At 47.6% G+C, this 26,372-nt stretch overlaps 3 long non-coding RNA genes across 3 annotated transcripts; all 3 read right to left on the reverse strand.

The window, feature by feature from the left end:
* Nucleotides 1-253: 253 nt before the first annotated feature.
* On the reverse strand, nt 254-1,950 carry LOC121818288 (uncharacterized). The gene is made up of 3 exons (XR_006058342.1): nt 1,778-1,950; nt 1,348-1,429; nt 254-785 (listed from the first exon to the last, which is right to left on the reverse strand). It is a non-coding gene; the product is annotated as an uncharacterized LOC121818288 (long non-coding RNA).
* A 9,213-nt stretch (nt 1,951-11,163) lies between these two features.
* Nucleotides 11,164-12,860, reverse strand: LOC121818289 (uncharacterized). Its single transcript, XR_006058344.1, has 3 exons — nt 12,688-12,860; nt 12,258-12,339; nt 11,164-11,695 (listed from the first exon to the last, which is right to left on the reverse strand). It is a non-coding gene; the product is annotated as an uncharacterized LOC121818289 (long non-coding RNA).
* A 9,472-nt stretch (nt 12,861-22,332) lies between these two features.
* Nucleotides 22,333-23,622, reverse strand: LOC121818290 (uncharacterized). Its single transcript, XR_006058346.2, has 3 exons — nt 23,494-23,622; nt 23,082-23,163; nt 22,333-22,544 (listed from the first exon to the last, which is right to left on the reverse strand). It is a non-coding gene; the product is annotated as an uncharacterized LOC121818290 (long non-coding RNA).
* Nucleotides 23,623-26,372: the final 2,750 nt, after the last annotated feature.

Genomic DNA, 26,372 nt, shown 5'->3' on the forward strand with positions numbered 1-26,372 from the left:
GGAACAAGTGTGTATGGAAGGGGAAGAAGGCCTCACGGTTATCCTCAAGTTTCACAACTGTTTTGACTAGGAAATAAGCCAGTTTTGATCATCGTCATGTCACTTGGTGAAGGCACATGCGCCTAGGACAGGTTTCTCTAAGTATCTCAGGCTTCAGGTTTTCACTGAGTAGGAAACTATCACCACCCCCCTCTTTCACAGCTTTAAAGTAATTTCACCAATTACAGGGATAACCAAAGAGCCCTTAAACATGCCCTCTAAAGACTACACACTTTAGTTTCCAATCACAAAGAAATGTGGATTTCCTTTTAACCTTCGGTGAATGAAATTCAGGTTCTGTGATGCCTCCTTCCGGATAAAACCCGTGCTAATAAAGCAACAGAGGAGCCCGAGGTTTCTATGAAACTGGAGGTTAGAAGTGTCTCTGAATGCACCGTAGAAGAGTTCATATTTCTATTTGGCGCGTTTCCCCCACCCCAACTGTGAAAACTCTTCCGCACATTTTCAACAACTTAACCCCTGCCCAGGAAAGAAGTAACGTTATACAGACAATGAAAGAGAGGAGACCTTTCCCACACTGCCAGTTAACAAGCACCTTCTTGGTGCCTGAACTTGGTGCTGAGCCACATCAGCTTCAGCATAAGGCGTCAGAGATGGCCAGAACAGAAAGTGGCTCAGGGCAAGGCAAGGTGTGAGCTGCTGGGCTACCTCTTGGCATCATAGCAGGATTAATGAGGCTGGTTTCCAAAGAGCAGCCCAGTAATATCTGAGGAAATCTGCTGGCCCTGTGAAAGGAAACAAACGTTTGGTTGAAATGGGGGTCTGGACAGGTAGGGAGACGAGCTAAATGAAGCCACAATGTTCCCTTCCCACTTTCTGGAAACGGTGTACTAATTCCCTCCGTACCTCCTGCGTGCTGAGCACTTTACAAAAACCACACAAGAGATATCCCCGAGAGCAAGGTGTCATTCCCATTTTGCAAATGTGGAAACTGAGGCTCAAAGATGACAGTAAGAAAGGGTCAGACTCAGACACTAAAATTTATTTTGAATGAAACACGATGTATTGTCTCAGCAACATCTGCAAAGCAAAAAAAAAAAAAAGAAAAAAGAAAAGCCCGACAAACTGTGGAAGGGTAAATATTTAGTCAAGTATTGACCTGCATATTACTTGAATTGTTAGCCTACACCTCCAGAACCCCTGCAAAGTAAAGGCCCACCCGCTTACAGAGGGGATAGACTGGCAGACTATCATTCTCTGCCGCTCACTTGGTGTACAGGCCTCATCTTTCTCCCCTTTCCTAAACAGAGCTGGCTTTATATTACATTCAAATCCATGTTCCCCTACCTGAAAGAAAACAGCACTCCCACAGCCTCTGGATTCCTGAAGTTTGTTTTTCACAATCCCATCCAGTCCAGCCTGCTTCTGCCTGGTATTACAAGTGTTTTCCAAAAGGATAAAAAGACAGATCAGAGCTCTGATGTGAGGATGGCAAGATCAGGCTTTCTGGAAATGTGACATTCTAATAAATTCAGTCTGTCTGTAAGAAGGGCACTCACGGTGAACTGGAAAAGATGCCACTGACTAGTTAAAGGCATCGATTATAAACCTAGTGTCTGAGCAGCGCTCAGGAGTGATCCTGACATTGTTGGAAGTTCCTGTCTTAGAGACTCAGGAAGACATTTCAACACCATGTTAAATAATGGTACAGCTGATGGGATGGATGCTACCCTCCTCCCAGCATCTGTGGCCCCACACAGCATAAGGTAGCACTTACTCATCTGGCAGGTCTGGACAGCTAATTCCGGGTCCACTCTCTTCTCATTACAGGCCCATAGGCTGGCCAGTACTAGATTTGTCCATCACAGGTCCTGAAGGAAACAGTGATTATACAGATCTACAAGGAGACTTGCTTACAGATGGACAGCCGAACACAGTTGCAGGAAAATTAGGTAACTTGGAAGCTCGTAACATGACTGGCTGGGGCAAACTTCCCTTTCCCTTATCCACAAAACACCAAGGCAGCCAAGGGCCGTCAGCTGTCCTAACACCGCACGCGATCCCTCAGAGCCTTACTGTCTCGTTTCACGTGGAAAATAACAGAAATACCCTCAATGGTTAAGAGAGGTCACAAAACGGCCAAGATCAACATTTGGACCAATCCCGGCAGCGATATATCCACCCCAAACGCCCTACAACAGAAAGCAGAATCAGCTCCATGGCGGCCGCCAGTCAACCAGGCAGACTGTCCGGCGCCCCCACCCACCCAGCCGAGCGCACCCGCCCTTCCCTCACTTTGAGCCGCAAACACTACAAAGCATTAAGACCATAACTGGGATGGAAGCTTCGAGACCCACATTTAAACAAAGAAAATCTTCCTCAAGTTTCAGCATGCCGTTACAATAATGCCCCACACCAACCCCCCCGGAAGTGCCTGAGAGGTCTTCTCCGCCATCCACCCAGGAGCCCGCAGACACGTCTGTCAAAGTGTCCATCAGGACACGCCATCTACCCGACTCTCCAACTCACACCGCAGACAGCCAAATACGAGTAAGGTTAGTAAAACTTACACCTTTACGATCTCCGGAAAGGAGCCGCCACGTTAAATCCTAACCGAGGAAAACGGTCTACGGAAGCACAATGCAGACAGGCACGAGCTTAGGCACGAGCTTAGGCACGCGCTAGGGCTTCCTCCAGCTCTCACGCCCCCGCCTCCCAACATCGTCATTGGTGGGCCTGCGATGATTGACGGGAGAACGGCCATTCCTCTCAGGCAGGTCTACTGGCGGGAAACTGGCCATTTCCCAAGGCCCAGCTGACGTCAGGAAATCTCTGGTCGTATTCCTGCGTCTTTCTATAGCCGTGTCCATCCCTCAAGGCCTAGCTCGACTTCTTAGGCCTTTGCACATACCTTGTGCTTTGTTTCTTGTCATCTTAGACTTTGGAAAGCATGCACATTCAATTTACCCGGGCCTAGATCAATTACCTCCCCCTCCAGGAAGCCTTCCAAGTTTTACTCCTTCCAGGCAAAATGTGAGTTCTTCATATTAGATACGGACATGGAGATGTATCAGAGCAGAGATGCAGAGGACTTGTCTCTGACCTCTGGGGTCAGATAGTACTGGGCTGTGCATGGTGTGAGGGACCCAAGGTTTGCACCTGGATATTTTGCAAGTGAGTTCAGGTTGCAGACATTTGGGGAAGACCAGGGAACACTGACAACAGGCTAACTCTTAGAAGCTTGCTAGGATTGGCACGACCCTTTTCAGGAAGTTCATATCCTTTCCTGCTTTTCTATCTGTGAAAATCTTGTCCTTCCTACAAGGCCCAGGCATAGATCACTTCCTAACTCTTTTCCTGAATTCATGTTCCCACCCCAACCACAAGAGTTATTCCTCCTATTGCTAGAGGAAGAAAGATATGAGGAGTTCATATCTCTGCTGCAAATGTCCCTAAGCTTCACAGTTATCCAAGGTGAGACTGGAAGCCCACTTCCTTCCAGGAGGCCCCTTGCTGCGAGGTTTCTGCACCTGCTCGCAACTTGTGAATTGTACAAACAAGAGGGCACAGTTCCCTAGGCCTGGCTACCTCGAGTGTTTAACTCATCTACCCTCTACATGGTGTGTGGACCACATAGCCACGGGGTCCCTTAGCTGGACTGCATGGTCACAGTGCACACTGCTCCTAGGAAAGATGATCTAATGCTAGCACTGTCCCTCCCATGGGAAAGCTCACTTGAGGCTTCGTGGTGTGCCGTGTTATGCAGCAGTCCATGATGCTGCCCTGCCCACTGTGACGGCTAATTTTAGGTGCCAACTTGACTGGTCATGGAGCGTCCGAATTAAACATTATTTCTGGTTGTATCTGTGAGGGTGTTTCTGGATGAGATGAGTATTTGAATCGGTGACTTAGCAAAATAGAAGGGCTTCCCCGATGTGGGTAGGCATCATCCAATCCGTTGAGGGCCCAAATGGAACCAAAGCAGAGAAAGGAAGAATTCTTCCCTTTTTTCCCTATCTCGCTGCTTGAGATAGAACATTTCTCCTAGTTTTCTCCTTCTCTTCAACTAGGATTCACACCACCAGCCCCCCTGGTTCACAGGCCTTCAGACTTGGACTGAATTATACCACTGGCTTTCCTGGCTTTATACCTTGTAGGCAGGAGATTGTGGAATTTCTCAGCCTCCAGAAATAGGGAACTAAACGCAAGATAAACCTCAAGATATATACATATATGTATATATGTATGTATCTATGTATATATATAGGCTTCCCTTTTAGCTCAGTTGGTAAAGAATCTGCCTGCAATGCAGGAGACCCAGGTCTGATTCCTGGGTCAGGAAGATCCCCTGGAGAAGGAAATGGCAACCCACTCCAGTATCCTTGCCTGGAGAATCCCATAGGCAGAGGAGCCTGGCGGGCTACAGTCTGTGGGGTCACAAGAGTCAGACACGAGTTAGTGACTAAACCAACAGCCAACATATAGATAAATAGACAGATAGATATAGATATAGATAGATAGATAGATAGATGTAAAATGTCTCTTATTGGTTCTGTTTCCTTGAATACCTCTGACTAATAAACCTGGAATATCGCAGCCTGCTGCAGCTGTTACACTTGGCTTCATAGTCCTCAACTAGAACTCAGAAGAAACAGCAAAATCAAATACATGAAAATTAGTTCCAAACTATGAGTGAGGAAACTAAGATACCAGAAACAAACAGCCAGACATTGGCCCAGAGGGTTTCTTTTCCAGTAGGTTAGCTGCTCCTTTGCAAGCCCCGAGAAAGCCTACAGGTGAGCTCTTCTAGAACTGGGCTTGTTAGGTGAGACTCTGACAAAGATCCAGAGGGCAGGAGAGCTGTTGCAGGCCTTGTCCAGGAACCAGTAAAGGATGATTAATCCACGTGGGAGGGAAGACAAGCAAGACTGGGGCCGTCGATGTGAATCCTGCCCCAGGATCTGCCGAGTCTTGCCCATGTGTTACTAGGCTTGTCCCTCTGACTGGCGTCAGCAGATGGATACACGCTGGACCCTTTCAATCCCTGGCACACAATGACCACTACCACACAGGTCCTATCTTTCCGATCACCAGTGTCTCCTCGATCTGTGGTCACCATTCATTCTTTTTATTTTATTTTTCTCTTGTCTCGCACAGTTTATGGGTTCTTAGTTTTCTGACCAGGGACCGATGCTGGGCCCACAGCAGCGAAAGCACTGAGTTTTAACCACTGGACCACCAGGAAAGTCCTGCCTTTCATTCTTGTCTCAGTTATACTTCATTCCACATTCATGGTCTGTCTGAAGAAAACCATATCTTCTTACCTACTGTGTACAGTCCATGGGCTTGAGGTATGCTCTTGGCATTCCTATCACAATTATTCCTCCTACCAGCTGAACATCCTTCATTGTTTTGTGCCTCAGTTTCCTAATCAGTAGAGTGAGGATCCTAATAAGAACTGTGCCTTCAGGCTGCCATGACCCTCAGTGAGTTCATGAAAAGCATTTAGACCAGTGACTAACACGCACTAAGCTTTCATGAAACGACAACTAGGACTGTTACCTTATCACCGTGCGTGTCTCTCGTCAAATACAACGTCCTTTCCGGAGACTTTCCCATGCTAGCTCTGCCGACACTGATCTACTTTCTCTGATTTTTCTTCGACTTACCTTCACGTAGCCTAATCCACATCTTACAACGTATTGGCCAGTTTGCCGGTTGTTTTGTTCCGCAATTATTACCTTCATCTATGCTAATGTCTTTGTTGACTTATTAACTTGCGCATGTCTTCATCTATATGTCTTGTTCTTAAAACTTTTACCACCAGTTTCCAATTCATCAGCTTAGTTGCTCATTTTCTCCTGGTATCATATAGCTCAATATAGAGCGCAACACATATGAAGATTCTATAGCACATAAGGGGACACTGAAATAGTACCTTTCATTAGGAGAGCCCCGTGATATTCGATATTCCCCATGAGAAGGTCATAAACTCCCTTGTCCACTCATTGGTTTTACCAGAAGGCACAATGCGGGTGGTGCCCTGATAAGAGGAATTGGCAAAAATGTGCTGAAGATTTGGTTGACCGTATCAGGCCCGTCTGTGAAGAAAAGATGCACCAGGCTGAAATGTGTGTTGCAAGAGAGTTGACGCGGAACATGGGCAAGAGAGGAGGCAGTTTAAAGGATTAAGGAGGAGCAAGTGCACAGGAGCAGGAATGTGAAAGAATATGGCCTTCTCAGGAAGAACGCACATTCTGGCCTCATGGGAGAAGAGAGTTGATGATATAAACTGCAAAAGATAAAGAGAAAAAGTTAAGTGGCCCATAGCAAGGACACATGGGTTGGACGTGGTAAAGTCCATTAAGATCCAACCTGCTTTTCTAATCTACCATTTTGGTGTCAGTGTGCAGAAGAGATCAAAACAGAGGGTCAGCAGAAAAGGCAGACTGAGCACCCTCGCGGCCTCACTCCAACATCACGTGAGTGCTGCGTGTGCACGAGGCCGCCCTGTCTGCTGCCACGTGGAACAGGGCTGTGGATATGTGTGCCGAAGACCAGGACGGCGACATAGCCGGACAGGCAGTGTATGCCGCCATCAACTGCATGTTGGACCAGGTCAACGCCTGTCTGGACCACCTGGAGGAGAGGAAGGACCACCTCCCTGGCCGCCTCCGGGAGTGCTTGAATCTAGCTGGCAGACACATCTTGAGACCCAGCAGCTGCTCAGGAGGCCCCAAGTGATTGGCAGCCCCTAGTGGAGCCCTCCAAGGGCCCCGGGCCAGGCCTCTACCCTGCCTGCCTGAGCCGGGCTCTAGCCTGAGCCCTCACCGCCTGGCTTAGCGAGGCCTGCAGATGACCTGGGGGATCGGCCAGCTTAGGCCATCTTTCTGCTACTTCCTTTTGCATGCTTGGCATGCCCCACCACCTGGCATTCCCCCCCCGCCCCGCCCCGCCCCGTGATCAGGTGTGGGCCTTGACCCACCCAACTTGCCTACCTGCCCAAATCCTGGATGCTCCCCTCTCTGCCTAGGTTCATGAGGCCGATTGAGAGTTATCTTAACATTCTCCGAATGTGTATTCGTGCACCATTATGCCAAGCGAATGGCTATTCCATAAAATGTTGTCTGCAAGCTGCTCTACAAAGGGGTTCTAAATTTACTATTAGAAATGTTATGCAATGTATGGAGAGTTTTTCTTTTTAAGCACAAACCAATTCTGCCATTCAGTTACCTTTTGGATTCTGCCCATTCATACTCTGGTAATGAGTGTTACATAGGGAAAAATCCCTAATAATCAAGGGACTGCATTCTAATACAAAACGGACCAGGAGCTTATTGTGTGCTTCCAGATTTTTGTTCCCAGGACTTCTCATGTTCTTCAGAACCATGCTGGGCCACTCCTCACATCCTCACCCAGAGCAGGAACGGGAGATATCCCCATCACCCCCTCAATATCCAGGCAAGTATCTGTCATCCTCATGAAGTGGCCAGAAGGATCACTTCACCTAGAAAGATGTCAGATTACCTACCATCCTTCTTACCTTAAGAAGGGGAGAACTTCAATTACGGCCCGGAGACCCTCACCCTGCCACCCCACGCCCCTGTCATCAACGCCCCAGATTACTGAGCCCAGAGTCCCACTCGGTACCTGATGTGATGCACACGCAGAGCCACATCTTCATTGGTCACGCTTGGAGTCGTCACAAATAATCACATTCACAAGTCGGAGCTTTTCCATCATACACATTTTATTGAAAAACACAATTTTACAGATTCAAAATATTTTACACAATCTTCTGTTCCTTCTGACAGAGTGGAACAGTGTATCTTCCACTTGCCAAGACTGGTGAGATCAGCATAGCAACTGAAACCATCTGCAAACAAGGCCTCTGGTTATATTCCCTACTGCAAATGACCACAGAGAACTCGCCATAAGGGCACAGGTATTGGTAAACTATAAGCGAGCTGGAGGGTGAACAACGGCTCCTACTTATTCCTTTTCCTTGCAGTACCTTTGGCACAAGTTCCACTGAACGAAGTTCCCTGTGGCCTCAGTTTGGCCAGGGTGTCACAATCACAATTTGCGGGGGACAGATACCTGGGGGTGGGGGAACGTGGTATCTCATGTTAGGATATTGGAGGGCAAATACAAAGTGACATAAGAAACAAAGGTTTAACTATCCCCATTGACAAGTGAGAGCAGGCTTTCTCCCTCCCTTTGCTTTAGAAGGTTTACTTTGGAAAACTTGTCAGTTCTTTCTCTGTCTCTTTGCAATATGTGGAAATCGTTTTAGAAAGCTCAATAAGCCTCTTGCCAATTTGACAACCCAGGAACGCTTCTTTAAGGACCTGGAAGCAAAAATCCTTGCGAAGGGGGAGAACTAGGTAAAGAGGGAACAACTTAAGCAGTTGAAACCAGAAACTGCTAGACCTTCTGGACAATCAGAGAAAGAAATGACTATCAAAGCAACGCACCAGAGTCAATAGAGCTGCAGGAGAAGATCATGAAAAGGTGAGGGCAGGCAGCATCTCAGGAGGATTACAGCATCCTCAGAAGCAAGAGGTGTTCCTTCTCAGAACTCCTCGGGTTATGTTATTGTGCAACGGTATAAAACATTATAAACAACATTAAATGGTGCACAGAAAGAGCAGCGGTGGCAAAATGATCTCCTGGGAGAGAGGCCCACAATTCACTGGGAAGATGAAATGTGAAGACTTGATCCGAATATTAATGCCTCATCTTGAATAGAGGCCCACATCCACTCACTTCACACATATCCGTGTGCTTTACTATCTTCTATACCACAGTTATGGCCACCCAATGGTAGTGTGAGGGAACAGGGCCAGGAGACAGGAGAAAGAGCCCTGAACCCACAATGTCCACCACAATTTTCACACCAAAACCCTTGTCCTCGCCACTGTCAGTCTTTCCGTATACTCTCAGAGCCTCCTGCTCACAGCCCTGCTGGGCCCACATTTCCCTCATCAAGAGAAAGCAAAAGCCTGAAACGGGGACACCATGGGACCTTTTCCTCCCAAATTGAGCTCCCTTTCCCTCCCCCACTCCAGTAGCACACCACCACAAACAATGCAGAACTGTCTCTCCACTGTTTACCAACACCACCTTCTTCCTCGAGATGCAGGGAAGGTCCCCTTGAGGTAATGTCACCCCACCACCACCAGGAAGACCCAAATGGAAGAGGAGCCACCAGTAGCCAGCCTTTCTGCTAGAAAGGCTTTCCAGCAGATACACAGTGGGGAGAGACAGTACAGCCTCCGGTGTAGCCCTCTCCAGCAAGAGGAATACAAGGGCTTCATCCTCCAGCTGGGGCACCTGACTCGGGAGGTTCCTGGACATCCAGGCTCATCGGCATATGCCCCGGAAGAAGCAAATGGCCCCGATTCACGCACAGTTCATTGACAAGACCCATCGGACCTCTTTCTTCCAACCAACGTGCAGAGCGTGCTCAGTGGGAGAGTGCAGAAAGCGAACGTGGAAAGTTCCAACCACATTCCTACAGACTTGGGACTCCTCGGGAATCCCAATGTGCCTCGCTCTGCACAATGGCACAGAATTCTGACATCGGGCTACGGCCAACTTCTGCCCCAGACTCAACATTTCCCATGCCCCACATGCTGCCATTGCCAACATGCGCCTTCCTTAGGACTTTAGCAAGGCACCTGAGCTGTGTGGGTGTTGAAGGAAGAAGTGTCTGGCTGCCATATCAGGAGAACACAGCAGCAACAGCAGCTCACTTTCACGTGCCTCTTCATGGCCACAGGTAGTCCCAACAGAAGAGTTGAGCGGTCTACGCAAACAAGTGCAGTCAACATCAGTGGGCGCCTCCCAGGAGACGCCCCAGATTACTGCCCTAGGCCACAGTATAGGAGGGGAAAGGTCACCTTTCCTGAGCCGCTTCGACAGCCTAAGGCAGTGCACAGACGGAAGCAGGAACACAAGAACATCTCTAACAGCGAAGTCCAAAATTCTGAGGAAGGCTGTAGCATAGGGTAAAGCCTTCATCATCAAAGTCTCCCCTTGGCCAGGAAGTAATCCACTCTCATGTCACACTCAGCGATGTGCACTATTACCTTCAGTCCCCGTGCTGCAGTGATCCCAGGCAGTACCAGGGCTTGAGAAATAGGCAGCAGACATCTTGGACCACAGAAAGCCCGATGCACCTTTCACACTGAGGGCCTATGTCCTCCTGTCCAGCTTTCTCCTTGTGCTCTGAGAGCAGCTCCATAGAGGGTCACTCTTCCCAGCCCCTTCCCCACCTCTAGGCTTTAGGCACCCCAACCAAGGTCCTTATGTAGTCAGTCACTCCACCTTTCCTGATCAGGAAGTGCGTTCCCCTCTGAGCCTCTAATCTCTACAGTACTTCTCCTGAAAAGAACCGACAATCAAGAGTGGCCTAACCACTGCTCACGAAACTCACTTAGTTCAAGATTAAATTGGTACAGCTACTATGGAAAACAGTATGAACGTCCCTCAAAAATTAAAAACAGAACTACCATCTAGTCCAGCAATCCCACTTGTGGTATGTATCCAAAGGAATACCTCCCACCAAGAATTTATAGAACATTAACATTCCCACGAGTGAGTAGACATTCACTGAGGTGCTGTCTCATGAGCCTAAGTGACATGGCTGGCCTAGGAATGAATTCCTGGGAAGGAACCAGCAAGCCAGATTCCACCTCAAATTCAGAAGAGGATTACCTTCTCTTTCCATGAGAGCCCTGATCTGTGAGACTGTCACCAGTTGGAGAGTCACCTTTTGGAATCCTCAACCTTGTGACTTATTTTTAAGTGCCAATACACAGCAGATTTACCTATTAAACCATCCATTTAGGTGTTCTTGACCCTGCCTCCAACGAAGTCAGCCAGGTTCACTTTGATGGGCAGTGGGAACAAGTGTGTATGGAAGGGGAAGAAGGCCTCACGGTTATCCTCAAGTTTCACAACTGTTTTGACTAGGAAATAAGCCAGTTTTGATCATCGTCATGTCACTTGGTGAAGGCACATGCGCCTAGGACAGGTTTCTCTAAGTATCTCAGGCTTCAGGTTTTCACTGAGTAGGAAACTATCACCACCCCCCTCTTTCACAGCTTTAAGGTAATTTCACCAATTACAGGGATAACCAAAGAGCCCTTAAACATGCCCTCTAAAGACTACACACTTTAGTTTCCAATCACAAAGAAATGTGGATTTCCTTTTAACCTTCGGTGAATGAAATTCAGGTTCTGTGATGCCTCCTTCCGGATAAAACCCGTGCTAATAAAGCAACAGAGGAGCCCGAGGTTTCTATGAAACTGGAGGTTAGAAGTGTCTCTGAATGCACCGTAGAAGAGTTCATATTTCTATTTGGCGCGTTTCCCCCACCCCAACTGTGAAAACTCTTCCGCACATTTTCAACAACTTAACCCCTGCCCAGGAAAGAAGTAACGTTATACAGACAACGAAAGAGAGGAGACCTTTCCCACACTGCCAGTTAACAAGCACCTTCTTGGTGCCTGAACTTGGTGCTGAGCCACATCAGCTTCAGCATAAGGCGTCAGAGATGGCCAGAACAGAAAGTGGCTCAGGGCAAGGCAAGGTGTGAGCTGCTGGGCTACCTCTTGGCATCATAGCAGGATTAATGAGGCTGGTTTCCAAAGAGCAGCCCAGTAATATCTGAGGAAATCTGCTGGCCCTGTGAAAGGAAACAAACGTTTGGTTGAAATGGGGGTCTGGACAGGTAGGGAGACGAGCTAAATGAAGCCACAATGTTCCCTTCCCTCTTTCTGGAAACGGTGTACTAATTCCCTCCGTACCTCCTGCGTGCTGAGCACTTTACAAAAACCACACAAGAGATATCCCCGAGAGCAAGGTGTCATTCCCATTTTGCAAATGTGGAAACTGAGGCTCAAAGATGACAGTAAGAAAGGGTCAGACTCAGACACTAAAATTTATTTTGAATGAAACACGATGTATTGTCTCAGCAACATCTGCAAAGCAAAAAAAAAAAAAGAAAAAAAGAAAAGCCCGACAAACTGTGGAAGGGTAAATATTTAGTCAAGTATTGACCTGCATATTACTTGAATTGTTAGCCTACACCTCCAGAACCCCTGCAAAGTAAAGGCCCACCCGCTTACAGAGGGGATAGACTGGCAGACTATCATTCTCTGCCGCTCACTTGGTGTACAGGCCTCATCTTTCTCCCCTTTCCTAAACAGAGCTGGCTTTATATTACATTCAAATCCATGTTCCCCTACCTGAAAGAAAACAGCACTCCCACAGCCTCTGGATTCCTGAAGTTTGTTTTTCACAATCCCATCCAGTCCAGCCTGCTTCTGCCTGGTATTACAAGTGTTTTCCAAAAGGATAAAAAGACAGATCAGAGCTCTGATGTGAGGATGGCAAGATCAGGCTTTCTGGAAATGTGACATTCTAATAAATTCAGTCTGTCTGTAAGAAGGGCACTCACGGTGAACTGGAAAAGATGCCACTGACTAGTTAAAGGCATCGATTATAAACCTAGTGTCTGAGCAGCGCTCAGGAGTGATCCTGACATTGTTGGAAGTTCCTGTCTTAGAGACTCAGGAAGACATTTCAACACCATGTTAAATAATGGTACAGCTGATGGGATGGATGCTACCCTCCTCCCAGCATCTGTGGCCCCACACAGCATAAGGTAGCACTTACTCATCTGGCAGGTCTGGACAGCTAATTCCGGGTCCACTCTCTTCTCATTACAGGCCCATAGGCTGGCCAGTACTAGATTTGTCCATCACAGGTCCTGAAGGAAACAGTGATTATACAGATCTACAAGGAGACTTGCTTACAGATGGACAGCCGAACACAGTTGCAGGAAAATTAGGTAACTTGGAAGCTCGTAACATGACTGGCTGGGGCAAACTTCCCTTTCCTTATCCACAAAACACCAAGGCAGCCAAGGGCCGTCAGCTGTCCTAACACCGCACGCGATCCCTCAGAGCCTTACTGTCTCGTTTCACGTGGAAAATAACAGAAATACCCTCAATGGTTAAGAGAGGTCACAAAACGGCCAAGATCAACATTTGGACCAATCCCGGCAGCGATATATCCACCCCAAACGCCCTACAACAGAAAGCAGAATCAGCTCCATGGCGGCCGCCAGTCAACCAGGCAGACTGTCCGGCGCCCCACCCACCCAGCCGAGCGCACCCGCCCTTCCCTCACTTTGAGCCGCAAACACTACAAAGCATTAAGACCATAACTGGGATGGAAGCTTCGAGACCCACATTTAAACAAAGAAAATCTTCCTCAAGTTTCAGCATGCCGTTACAATAATGCCCCACACCAACCCCCCCCGGAAGTGCCTGAGAGGTCTTCTCCGCCATCCACCCAGGAGCCCGCAGACACGTCTGTCAAAGTGTCCATCAGGACACGCCATCTACCCGACTCTCCAACTCACACCGCAGACAGCCAAATACGAGTAAGGTTAGTAAAACTTACACCTTTACGATCTCCGGAAAGGAGCCGCCACGTTAAATCCTAACCGAGGAAAACGGTCTACGGAAGCACAATGCAGACAGGCACGAGCTTAGGCACGAGCTTAGGCACGCGCTAGGGCTTCCTCCAGCTCTCACGCCCCGCCTCCCAACATCGTCATTGGTGGGCCTGCGATGATTGACGGGGAGAACGGCCATTCCTCTCAGGCAGGTCTACTGGCGGAAACTGGCCATTTCCCAAGGCCCAGCTGACGTCAGGAAATCTCTGGTCGTATTCCTGCGTCTTTCTATAGCCGTGTCCATCCCTCAAGGCCTAGCTCGACTTCTTAGGCCTTTGCACATACCTTGTGCTTTGTTTCTTGTCATCTTAGACTTTGGAAAGCATGCACATTCAATTTACCCGGGCCTAGATCAATTACCTCCCCCTCCAGGAAGCCTTCCAAGTTTTACTCCTTCCAGGCAAAATGTGAGTTCTTCATATTAGATACGGACATGGAGATGTATCAGAGCAGAGATGCAGAGGACTTGTCTCTGACCTCTGGGGTCAGATAGTACTGGGCTGTGCATGGTGTGAGGGACCCAAGGTTTGCACCTGGATATTTTGCAAGTGAGTTCAGGTTGCAGACATTTGGGGAAGACCAGGGAACACTGACAACAGGCTAACTCTTAGAAGCTTGCTAGGATTGGCACGACCCTTTTCAGGAAGTTCATATCCTTTCCTGCTTTTCTATCTGTGAAAATCTTGTCCTTCCTACAAGGCCCAGGCATAGATCACTTCCTAACTCTTTTCCTGAATTCATGTTCCCACCCCAACCACAAGAGTTATTCCTCCTATTGCTAGAGGAAGAAAGATATGAGGAGTTCATATCTCTGCTGCAAATGTCCCTAAGCTTCACAGTTATCCAAGGTGAGACTGGAAGCCCACTTCCTTCCAGGAGGCCCCTTGCTGCGAGGTTTCTGCACCTGCTCGCAACTTGTGAATTGTACAAACAAGAGGGCACAGTTCCCCTAGGCCTGGCTACCTCGAGTGTTTAACTCATCTACCCTCTACATGGTGTGTGGACCACATAGCCACGGGGTCCCTTAGCTGGACTGCATGGTCACAGTGCACACTGCTCCTAGGAAAGATGATCTAATGCTAGCACTGTCCCTCCCATGGGAAAGCTCACTTGAGGCTTCGTGGTGTGCCGTGTTATGCAGCAGTCCATGATGCTGCCCTGCCCACTGTGACGGCTAATTTTAGGTGCCAACTTGACTGGTCATGGAGCGTCCGAATTAAACATTATTTCTGGTTGTATCTGTGAGGGTGTTTCTGGATGAGATGAGTATTTGAATCGGTGACTTAGCAAAATAGAAGGGCTTCCCCGATGTGGGTAGGCATCATCCAATCCGTTGAGGGCCCAAATGGAACCAAAGCAGAGAAAGGAAGAATTCTTCCCTTTTTCCCTATCTCGCTGCTTGAGATAGAACATTTCTCCTAGTTTTCTCCTTCTCTTCAACTAGGATTCACACCACCAGCCCCCTGGTTCACAGGCCTTCAGACTTGGACTGAATTATACCACTGGCTTTCCTGGCTTTATACCTTGTAGGCAGGAGATTGTGGAATTTCTCAGCCTCCAGAAATAGGGAACTAAACGCAAGATAAACCTCAAGATATATACATATATGTATATATGTATGTATCTATGTATATATATAGGCTTCCCTTTTAGCTCAGTTGGTAAAGAATCTGCCTGCAATGCAGGAGACCCAGGTCTGATTCCTGGGTCAGGAAGATCCCCTGGAGAAGGAAATGGCAACCCACTCCAGTATCCTTGCCTGGAGAATCCCATAGGCAGAGGAGCCTGGCGGGCTACAGTCTGTGGGGTCACAAGAGTCAGACACGAGTTAGTGACTAAACCAACAGCCAACATATAGATAAATAGACAGATAGATATAGATATAGATAGATAGATAGATAGATATAGATGTAAAATGTCTCTTATTGGTTCTGTTTCCTTGAATACCTCTGACTAATAAACCTGGAATATCGCAGCCTGCTGCAGCTGTTACACTTGGCTTCATAGTCCTCAACTAGAACTCAGAAGAAACAGCAAAATCAAATACATGAAAATTAGTTCCAAACTATGAGTGAGGAAACTAAGATACCAGAAACAAACAGCCAGACATTGGCCCAGAGGGGTTTCTTTTCCAGTAGGTTAGCTGCTCCTTTGCAAGCCCCGAGAAAGCCTACAGGTGAGCTCTTCTAGACCTGGGCTTGTTAGGTGAGACTCTGACAAAGATCCAGAGGGCAGGAGAGCTGTTGCAGGCCTTGTCCAGGAACCAGTAAAGGATGATTAATCCACGTGGGGAGGGAAGACAAGCAAGACTGGGGCCGTCGATGTGAATCCTGCCCCAGGATCTGCCGAGTCTTGCCCATGTGTTACTAGGCTTGTCCCTCTGACTGGCGTCAGCAGATGGATACACGCTGGACCCTTTCAATCCCTGGCACACAATGACCACTACCACACAGGTCCTATCTTTCCGATCACCAGTGTCTCCTCGATCTGTGGTCACCATTCATTCTTTTTATTTTATTTTTCTCTTGTCTCGCACAGTTTATGGGTTCTTAGTTTTCTGACCAGGGACCGATGCTGGGCCCACAGCAGCGAAAGCACTGAGTTTTAACCACTGGACCACCAGGAAAGTCCTGCCTTTCATTCTTGTCTCAGTTATACTTCATTCCACATTCATGGTCTGTCTGAAGAAAACCATATCTTCTTACCTACTGTGTACAGTCCATGGGCTTGAGGTATGCTCTTGGCATTCCTATCACAATTATTCCTCCTACCAGCTGAACATCCTTCATTGTTTTGTGCCTCAGTTTCCTAATCAGTAGAGTGAGGATCCTAATAAGAACTGTGCCTTCAGGCTGCCATGACCCTCAGTGAGTTCATGAAAGCATTTAGACCAGTGACTAACACGCACTAAGCTTTCATGAAACGACAACTAGGACTGTTACCTTATCACCGTGCGTGTCTCTCGTCAAATACAACGTCCTTTCCGGAGACTTTCCCATGCTAGCTCTGCCGACACTGATCTACTTTCTCTGATTTTTCTTCGACTTACCTTCACGTAGCCTAATCCACATCTTACAACGTATTGGCCAGTTTGCCGGTTGTTTTGTTCCGCAATTATTACCTTCATCTATGCTAATGTCTTTGTTGACTTATTAACTTGCGCATGTCTTCATCTATATGTCTTGTTCTTAAAACTTTTACCACCAGTTTCCAATTCATCAGCTTAGTTGCTCATTTTCTCCTGGTATCATATAGCTCAATATAGAGCGCAACACATATGAAGATTCTATAGCACATAAGGGGACACTGAAATAGTACCTTTCATTAGGAGAGCCCCGTGATATTCGATATTCCCATGAGAAGGTCATAAACTCCCTTGTCCACTCATTGGTTTTACCAGAAGGCACAATGCGGGTGGTGCCCTGATAAGAGGAATTGGCAAAAATGTGCTGAAGATTTGGTTGACCGTATCAGGCCCGTCTGTGAAGAAAAGATGCACCAGGCTGAAATGTGTGTTGCAAGAGAGTTGACGCGAACATGGGCAAGAGAGGAGGCAGTTTAAAGGATTAAGGAGGAGCAAGTGCACAGGAGCAGGAATGTGAAAGAATATGGCCTTCTCAGGAAGAACGCACATTCTGGCCTCATGGGAGAAGAGAGTTGATGATATAAACTGCAAAAGATAAAGAGAAAAGTTAAGTGGCCCATAGCAAGGACACATGGGTTGGACGTGGTAAAGTCCATTAAGATCCAACCTGCTTTTCTAATCTACCATTTTGGTGTCAGTGTGCAGAAGAGATCAAAACAGAGGGTCAGCAGAAAAAGGCAGACTGAGCACCCCTCGCGGCCTCACTCCAACATCACGTGAGTGCTGCGTGTGCACGAGGCCGCCCTGTCTGCTGCCACGTGGAACAGGGCTGTGGATATGTGTGCCGAAGACCAGGACGGCGACATAGCCGGACAGGCAGTGTATGCCGCCATCAACTGCATGTTGGACCAGGTCAACGCCTGTCTGGACCACCTGGAGGAGAGGAAGGACCACCTCCCTGGCCGCCTCCGGGAGTGCTTGAATCTAGCTGGCAGACACATCTTGAGACCCAGCAGCTGCTCAGGAGGCCCCAAGTGATTGGCAGCCCCTAGTGGAGCCCTCCAAGGGCCCCGGGCCAGGCCTCTACCCTGCCTGCCTGAGCCGGGCTCTAGCCTGAGCCCTCACCGCCTGGCTTAGCGAGGCCTGCAGATGACCTGGGGATCGGGGCCATCTTTCTACTTCCTTTTGCATGCTTGGCATGCCCCACCACCTGGCATTCCCCCCGCCCCCGCCCCGCCCCGTGATCAGGTGTGGGCCTTGACCCACCCAACTTGCCTACCTGCCCAAATCCTGGATGCTCCTCTCTGCCTAGGTTCATGAGGCCGATTGAGAGTTATCTTAACATTCTCCGAATGTGTATTCGTACCATTATGCCAAGCGAATGGCTATTCCATAAAATGTTGTCTGCAAGCTGCTCTACAAAGGGGTTCTAAATTTACTATTAGAAATGTTATGCAATGTATGGAGAGTTTTTCTTTTTAAGCACAAACCAATTCTGCCATTCAGTTACCTTTTGGATTCTGCCCATTCATACTCTGGTAATGAGTGTTACATAGGGAAAATCCTAATAATCAAGGGACTGCATTCTAATACAAAACGGACCAGGAGCTTATTGTGTGCTTCCAGATTTTTGTTCCCAGGACTTCTCATGTTCTTCAGAACCATGCTGGGCCACTCCTCACATCCTCACCCAGAGCAGGAACGGGAGATATCCCCATCACCCCTCAATATCCAGGCAAGTATCTGTCATCCTCATGAAGTGGCCAGAAGGATCACTTCACCTAGAAAGATGTCAGATTACCTACCATCCTTCTTACCTTAAGAAGGAGAACTTCAATTACGGCCCGGAGACCCTCACCCTGCCACCCCACGCCCCTGTCATCAACGCCCCAGATTACTGAGCCCAGAGTCCCACTCGGTACCTGATGTGATGCACACGCAGAGCCACATCTTCATTGGTCACGCTTGGAGTCGTCACAAATAATCACATTCACAAGTCGGAGCTTTTCCATCATACACATTTTATTGAAAAACACAATTTTACAGATTCAAAATATTTTACACAATCTTCTGTTCCTTCTGACAGAGTGGAACAGTGTATCTTCCACTTGCCAAGACTGGTGAGATCAGCATAGCAACTGAAACCATCTGCAAACAAGGCCTCTGGTTATATTCCCTACTGCAAATGACCACAGAGAACTCGCCATAAGGGCACAGGTATTGGTAAACTATAAGCGAGCTGGAGGGTGAACAACGGCTCCTACTTATTCCTTTTCCTTGCAGTACCTTTGGCACAAGTTCCACTGAACGAAGTTCCCTGTGGCCTCAGTTTGGCCAGGGTGTCACAATCACAATTTGCGGGGACAGATACCTGGGGGTGGGGGAACGTGGTATCTCATGTTAGGATATTGGAGGGCAAATACAAAGTGACATAAGAAACAAAGGTTTAACTATCCCCATTGACAAGTGAGAGCAGGCTTTCTCCTCCCTTTGCTTTAGAAGGTTTACTTTGGAAAACTTGTCAGTTCTTTCTCTGTCTCTTTGCAATATGTGGAAATCGTTTTAGAAAGCTCAATAAGCCTCTTGCCAATTTGACAACCCAGGAACGCTTCTTTAAGGACCTGGAAGCAAAAATCCTTGCGAAGGAGAACTAGGTAAAGAGGGAACAACTTAAGCAGTTGAAACCAGAAACTGCTAGACCTTCTGGACAATCAGAGAAAGAAATGACTATCAAAGCAACGCACCAGAGTCAATAGAGCTGCAGGAGAAGATCATGAAAAGGTGAGGGCAGGCAGCATCTCAGGAGGATTACAGCATCCTCAGAAGCAAGAGGTGTTCCTTCTCAGAACTCCTCGGGTTATGTTATTGTGCAACGGTATAAAACATTATAAACAACATTAAATGGTGCACAGAAAGAGCAGCGGTGGCAAAATGATCTCCTGGGAGAGAGGCCCACAATTCACTGGGAAGATGAAATGTGAAGACTTGATCCGAATATTAATGCCTCATCTTGAATAGAGGCCCACATCCACTCACTTCACACATATCCGTGTGCTTTACTATCTTCTATACCACAGTTATGGCCACCCAATGGTAGTGAGGGAACAGGGCCAGGAGACAGGAGAAAGAGCCCTGAACCCACAATGTCCACCACAATTTTCACACCAAAACCCTTGTCCTCGCCACTGTCAGTCTTTCCGTATACTCTCAGAGCCTCCTGCTCACAGCCCTGCTGGGCCCACATTTCCCTCATCAAGAGAAAGCAAAAGCCTGAAACGGGGACACCATGGGACCTTTTCCTCCCAAATTGAGCTCCCTTTCCTCCCCCACTCCAGTAGCACACCACCACAAACAATGCAGAACTGTCTCTCCACTGTTTACCAACACCACCTTCTTCCTCGAGATGCAGGGAAGGTCCCCTTGAGGTAATGTCACCCCCACCACCACCAGGAAGACCCAAATGGAAGAGGAGCCACCAGTAGCCAGCCTTTCTGCTAGAAAGGCTTTCCAGCAGATACACAGTGGGAGAGACAGTACAGCCTCCGGTGTAGCCCTCTCCAGCAAGAGGAATACAAGGGCTTCATCCTCCAGCTGGGGCACCTGACTCGGAGGTTCCTGGACATCCAGGCTCATCGGCATATGCCCCGGAAGAAGCAAATGGCCCCGATTCACGCACAGTTCATTGACAAGACCCATCGGACCTCTTTCTTCCAACCAACGTGCAGAGCGTGCTCAGTGGGAGAGTGCAGAAAGCGAACGTGGAAAGTTCCAACCACATTCCTACAGACTTGGGACTCCTCGGGAATCCCAATGTGCCTCGCTCTGCACAATGGCACAGAATTCTGACATCGGGCTACGGCCAACTTCTGCCCCAGACTCAACATTTCCCATGCCCCACATGCTGCCATTGCCAACATGCGCCTTCCTTAGGACTTTAGCAAGGCACCTGAGCTGTGTGGGTGTTGAAGGAAGAAGTGTCTGGCTGCCATATCAGGAGAACACAGCAGCAACAGCAGCTCACTTTCACGTGCCTCTTCATGGCCACAGGTAGTCCCAACAGAAGAGTTGAGCGGTCTCACAAACAAGTGCAGTCAACATCAGTGGGCGCCTCCCAGGAGACGCCCCAGATTACTGCCCTAGGCCACAGTATAGGAGGAAAGGTCACCTTTCCTGAGCCGCTCGACAGCCTAAGGCAGTGCACAGACGGAAGCAGGAACACAAGAACATCTCTAACAGCGAAGTCCAAAATTCTGAGGAAGGCTGTAGCATAGGGTAAAGCCTTCATCATCAAAGTCTCCTTGGCCAGGAAGTAATCCACTCTCATGTCACACTCAGCGATGTGCACTATTACCTTCAGTCCCCGTGCTGCAGTGATCCCAGGCAGTACCAGGGCTTGAGAAATAGGCAGCAGACATCTTGGACCACAGAAAGCCCGATGCACCTTTTCACACTGAGGGCCTATGTCCTCCTGTCCAGCTTTCTCCTTGTGCTCTGAGAGCAGCTCCATAGAGGTCACTCTTCCCAGCCCCTTCCCCACCTCTAGGCTTTAGGCACCCCAACCAAGGTCCTTATGTAGTCAGTCACTCCACCTTTCCTGATCAGGAAGTGCGTTCCCTCTGAGCCTCTAATCTCTACAGTACTTCTCCTGAAAGAACCGACAATCAAGAGTGGCCTAACCACTGCTCACGAAACTCACTTAGTTCAAGATTAAATTGGTACAGCTACTATGGAAAACAGTATGAACGTCCTCAAAATTAAAAACAGAACCACCATCTAGTCCAGCAATCCCACTTGTGGTATGTATCCAAAGGAATACCTCCCACCAAGAATTTATAGAACATTAACATTCCCACGAGTGAGTAGACATTCACTGAGGTGCTGTCTCATGAGCCTAAGTGACATGGCTGGCCTAGGAATGAATTCCTGGGAAGGAACCAGCAAGCCAGATTCCACCTCAAATTCAGAAGAGGATTACCTTCTCTTCCATGAGAGCCCTGATCTGTGAGACTGTCACCAGTTGGAGAGTCACCTTTTGGAATCCTCAACCTTGTGACTTATTTTTAAGTGCCAATACACAGCAGATTTACCTATTAAACCATCCATTTAGGTGTTCTTGACCCCTGCCTCCAACGAAGTCAGCCAGGTTCACTTTGATGGGCAGTGGGAACAAGTGTATGGAAGGGGAAGAAGGCCTCACGGTTATCCTCAAGTTTCACAACTGTTTTGACTAGGAAATAAGCCAGTTTTGATCATCGTCATGTCACTTGGTGAAGGCACATGCGCCTAGGACAGGTTTCTCTAAGTATCTCAGGCTTCAGGTTTTCACTGAGTAGGAAACTATCACCACCCCCTCTTTCACAGCTTTAAGGTAATTTCACCAATTACAGGGATAACCAAAGAGCCCTTAAACATGCCCTCTAAAGACTACACACTTTAGTTTCCAATCACAAAGAAATGTGGATTTCCTTTTAACCTTCGGTGAATGAAATTCAGGTTCTGTGATGCCTCCTTCCGGATAAAACCCGTGCTAATAAAGCAACAGAGGAGCCGAGGTTTCTATGAAACTGGAGGTTAGAAGTGTCTCTGAATGCACCGTAGAAGAGTTCATATTTCTATTTGGCGCGTTTCCCCACCCCAACTGTGAAAACTCTTCCGCACATTTTCAACAACTTAACCCCTGCCCAGGAAAGAAGTAACGTTATACAGACTTTCCCACACTGCCAGTTAACAAGCACCTTCTTGGTGCCTGAACTTGGTGCTGAGCCACATCAGCTTCAGCATAAGGCGTCAGAGATGGCCAGAACAGAAAGTGGCTCAGGGCAAGGCAAGGTGTGAGCTGCTGGGCTACCTCTTGGCATCATAGCAGGATTAATGAGGCTGGTTTCCAAAGAGCAGCCCAGTAATATCTGAGGAAATCTGCTGGCCCTGTGAAAGGAAACAAACGTTTGGTTGAAATGGGGGTCTGGACAGGTAGGGAGACGAGCTAAATGAAGCCACAATGTTCCCTTCCCTTTCTGGAAACGGTGTACTAATTCCCTCCGTACCTCCTGCGTGCTGAGCACTTTACAAAACCACACAAGAGATATCCCCGAGAGCAGGTGTCATTCCCATTTTGCAAATGTGGAAACTGAGGCTCAAAGATGACAGTAAGAAAGGGTCAGACTCAGACACTAAAATTTATTTTGAATGAAACACGATGTATTGTCTCAGCAACATCTGCAAAGCAAAAAAAAAAGAAAAAGAAAAGCCCGACAAACTGTGGAAGGGTAAATATTTAGTCAAGTATTGACCTGCATATTACTTGAATTGTTAGCCTACACCTCCAGAACCCCTGCAAAGTAAAGGCCCACCCGCTTAGAGGATAGACTGGCAGACTATCATTCTCTGCCGCTCACTTGGTGTACAGGCCTCATCTTTCAAACAGAGCTGGCTTTATATTACATTCAAATCCATGTTCCCTACCTGAAAGAAAACAGCACTCCCACAGCCTCTGGATTCCTGAAGTTTGTTTTTCACAATCCCATCCAGTCCAGCCTGCTTCTGCCTGGTATTACAAGTGTTTTCCAAAAGGATAAAAGACAGATCAGAGCTCTGATGTGAGGATGGCAAGATCAGGCTTTCTGAAATGTGACATTCTAATAAATTCAGTCTGTCTGTAAGAAGGGCACTCACGGTGAACTGGAAAAGATGCCACTGACTAGTTGAAGGCATCGATTATAAACCTAGTGTCTGAGCAGCGCTCAGGAGTGATCCTGACATTGTTGAAGTTCTGTCTTAGAGACTCAGGAAGACATTTCAACACCATGTGGTACAGCTGATGGGATGGATGCTACCTCCTCCCAGCATCTGTGGCCCCGCATAAGGTAGCACTTACTCATCTGGCAGGTCTGGACAGCTAATTCCGGGTCCACTCTACAGGCCCATAGGCTGGTACTAGATTTGTCCATCACAGGTCCTGGGAAACAGTGATTATACAGATCTACAAGGAGACTTGCTTACAGATTTGCAGTTAGGTGGAGCCGTAACATGACTGGCTGGGGCAAACTTCTGGCAGCGTCAGCTGTCCTAACACCGCTTCAGAGCCTTTTCTGCTTTTCTTTACCCTCAATGGTTAAGAGGTCACAAGGCCTCAACATTTGGACCAATAAAACGCATACAACAGAAAGCAGAATCAGCCCATGGCTGGAGACTGTCCGGCGCCCCAGCCGAGCGCACACTTTGAGTACAAAGCAGGGCTCCCACATTCAAAGAAAATTTTCCTCAAGTTTCAGCATCCTTACAATGTGGGTGCCTGATCTTCTCTCCACCCAGGTCTGTCAAAGTGTCCATCAGGACACTCTACCCGACTAACTCACACCGTAAAAGGTTAGTAACTTACACCTTACCTCTAAATCCTGAGGAAAACGGCCTGTTGGCACGAGCTTTTCCTCCAGCTCTCACGTCCCCCTCCCAAGTGTCTGATGATACGGGCAGAGGCCATTTCTGTGTCTTGTCTACTGGAAACTGGGGAGACTCAGTCTAATAGCTGGGAGCTGAAGACTGTAAAATTTCTTGTCTCTTCATCCTTTGGACATGAATTTGCCCTCCCAGTCCCTGACTCCAGGAAGCTTTTACTCCTTCCAGAAGATGTGGGTTCTTTCTGAGCGTGTATCAGTGCAAGCCTAACTACTTAGCTCTGGGAAAGATAGCACTGGGCTCACTTCATGGTGAGGGATTCAAGGTTTACACCTCAAGTGAGCATTCCAGAATTTGAAAGATTAACTAGAGCTGAGCTAGGATTGGTTAAAGTGATCTGGAAAACTTGAAAAGGCTAGATCAGAAATTCATGGGAGCGGATGGGTGTGTTTACGATATAGATTATGGAGATGCTTTATGGATGTATACTTATCTCCAGACTCATTAGATTGTATACATTAAATGTGTACATTTTTTGGATGTCAGTCATTCCTCATTCCTCAATAAAGGGGTTTAAAAATAATAAAAAGACCCTTCCGTGATCACAAATGAGTGCCCTCCCTCCAAGTGTTTTTAGATTTTAGAACTGAAAGGGAAGAATATTTCTCCTTGGGGAAATGGGTAATGCCATTTACAGCTTCTGTATTATGGGTTTGCCTTGGTTTTTCTGTGGATACCTAGTATTTGCATTAGTGGTGTATAAGGTTAACCTTTAGTCCGTAGGATTTTGAATTTCATAGAATCACAGCAGTTCTACAGAAGTCGCCAACTTCATGTGGAGGACTTCGGCTCAAGGAGTGACCCTGTGACATCAGCGAGTTGTCATTTGACCAGAAATTGACTTTGGGGTATTGTGCCTTTGGGAATGGCTTGGACTTTGGGTTGTTTTCATTTTCTATAATGTATGCTTTTGTGCTTACTCAATAAATCTTTAAAAATTTTATTCCCATGGGGGCATGTCAAAGTGCGTGTGTGCTGTACGTCTGTTCCACAGGGAGGAAGGCACTGTCTCAGGCTCATTGGTCTCTCTAGCAGGCCTCTTTTCTCTGAGACCTTCCCACAGCCTTCTATTTGCTGTGTCACTGAGTTTCCTGGCCAGAGCTACTTGGTTTGGTATACTTCTCATCTTATCCTAGTTGAGCCAGTAATACTTTTGTTATAGTTTGGGACTAGACCCGCAAGAATGAGTGAGAGCCTGCAAAGGTTCACTAGTAACCTTCTACTGCAGAGAATATAAAAAGACATACTGTTGGGACGTCCCCAGCAGTCCAGTGGTTAAGACTCTGTGCTTCCAATATAGTGGAGAGGGTTCAATCCCTGGTGGGGAGGTAAGATCCCACATGCTGCACGGCACGGCCAAAAGAAAAAAAAAAAGGACATACTGCTGAGTTTCCCTGAGCTAGCCTCATTTCTGTGTCTTTAAAATGTATTTGTTGCTTAAGTTTCTTGTATTTTGTTAAATACTTGTGTTCTTGCAATAAAATTCATTTGCTTCAGAAGCTCTCACTTGTATGTTTTTCTTATTCTCAGTGAACACCAGCATGATCAAGAAAGCTGTGGCTCTGTCATGTGCATTGTCACCTGAACCGGGGCGGAGCTCTAAGCTCTGGAGTCTGATGCATTAAGAACAGGAGCGGGTGGCAAGGGGATGGGGTCTCCAGGCCATGCTACAAGTTCCCCGCTTTGTAAAGCTCGCCCCTTTGTTTAGGGAAGTATTCCCCATAATGTTAGTCACTCAGTCGTGTCCGACTCTGTGCGACCCCATGGACTGTAGCCCGCCAGGCTCCTCTGTCCTTGGGATTCTCCAGGCAAGAATACTGGAGTGGGTTGCCATTCCCTTCTCCAGGGGATCTTCCCAACCCAGGGATCGAACCCTGGTCTCCTGCATTACAAGCAGATTGTTTACCATCCAAGCCACCTGGGAAGCCCGATCCCCTAAAGGTAGCAGGTTATCTAATACCTCCCTATGAGAAGTGATACTTTTAGCCACTTCATGAAGGCCATGAATGCATGTTTGGGGATCGTGGAGAAATCTGATACTCCCGAGGGCAAGCAGAGGTAGGGTGACCAGCATGGTTTTATAGAAGATTAGTTCAGAATTCAGTAGGACCAAACTAGAAGCAGCAAGCACACAATTAATTCCTGCTGAAGTCTGCATTAGCATCTCGGTCCCTTGTGCCTGAGACATCTTTTATTACGCCACACCACTAGGTCTTACAAAGACTTTGTAATAGCAGAATTAAATCAGCCAAGTGGGTAGAATTTTTTGGCATTGTTTATTCTTTAAACATAACAACA

Source organism: Ovis aries, chromosome X (genome assembly GCF_016772045.2).
Source record: "Ovis aries strain OAR_USU_Benz2616 breed Rambouillet chromosome X, ARS-UI_Ramb_v3.0, whole genome shotgun sequence".
Classification (NCBI taxonomy): Eukaryota; Metazoa; Chordata; class Mammalia; order Artiodactyla; family Bovidae; genus Ovis; species Ovis aries.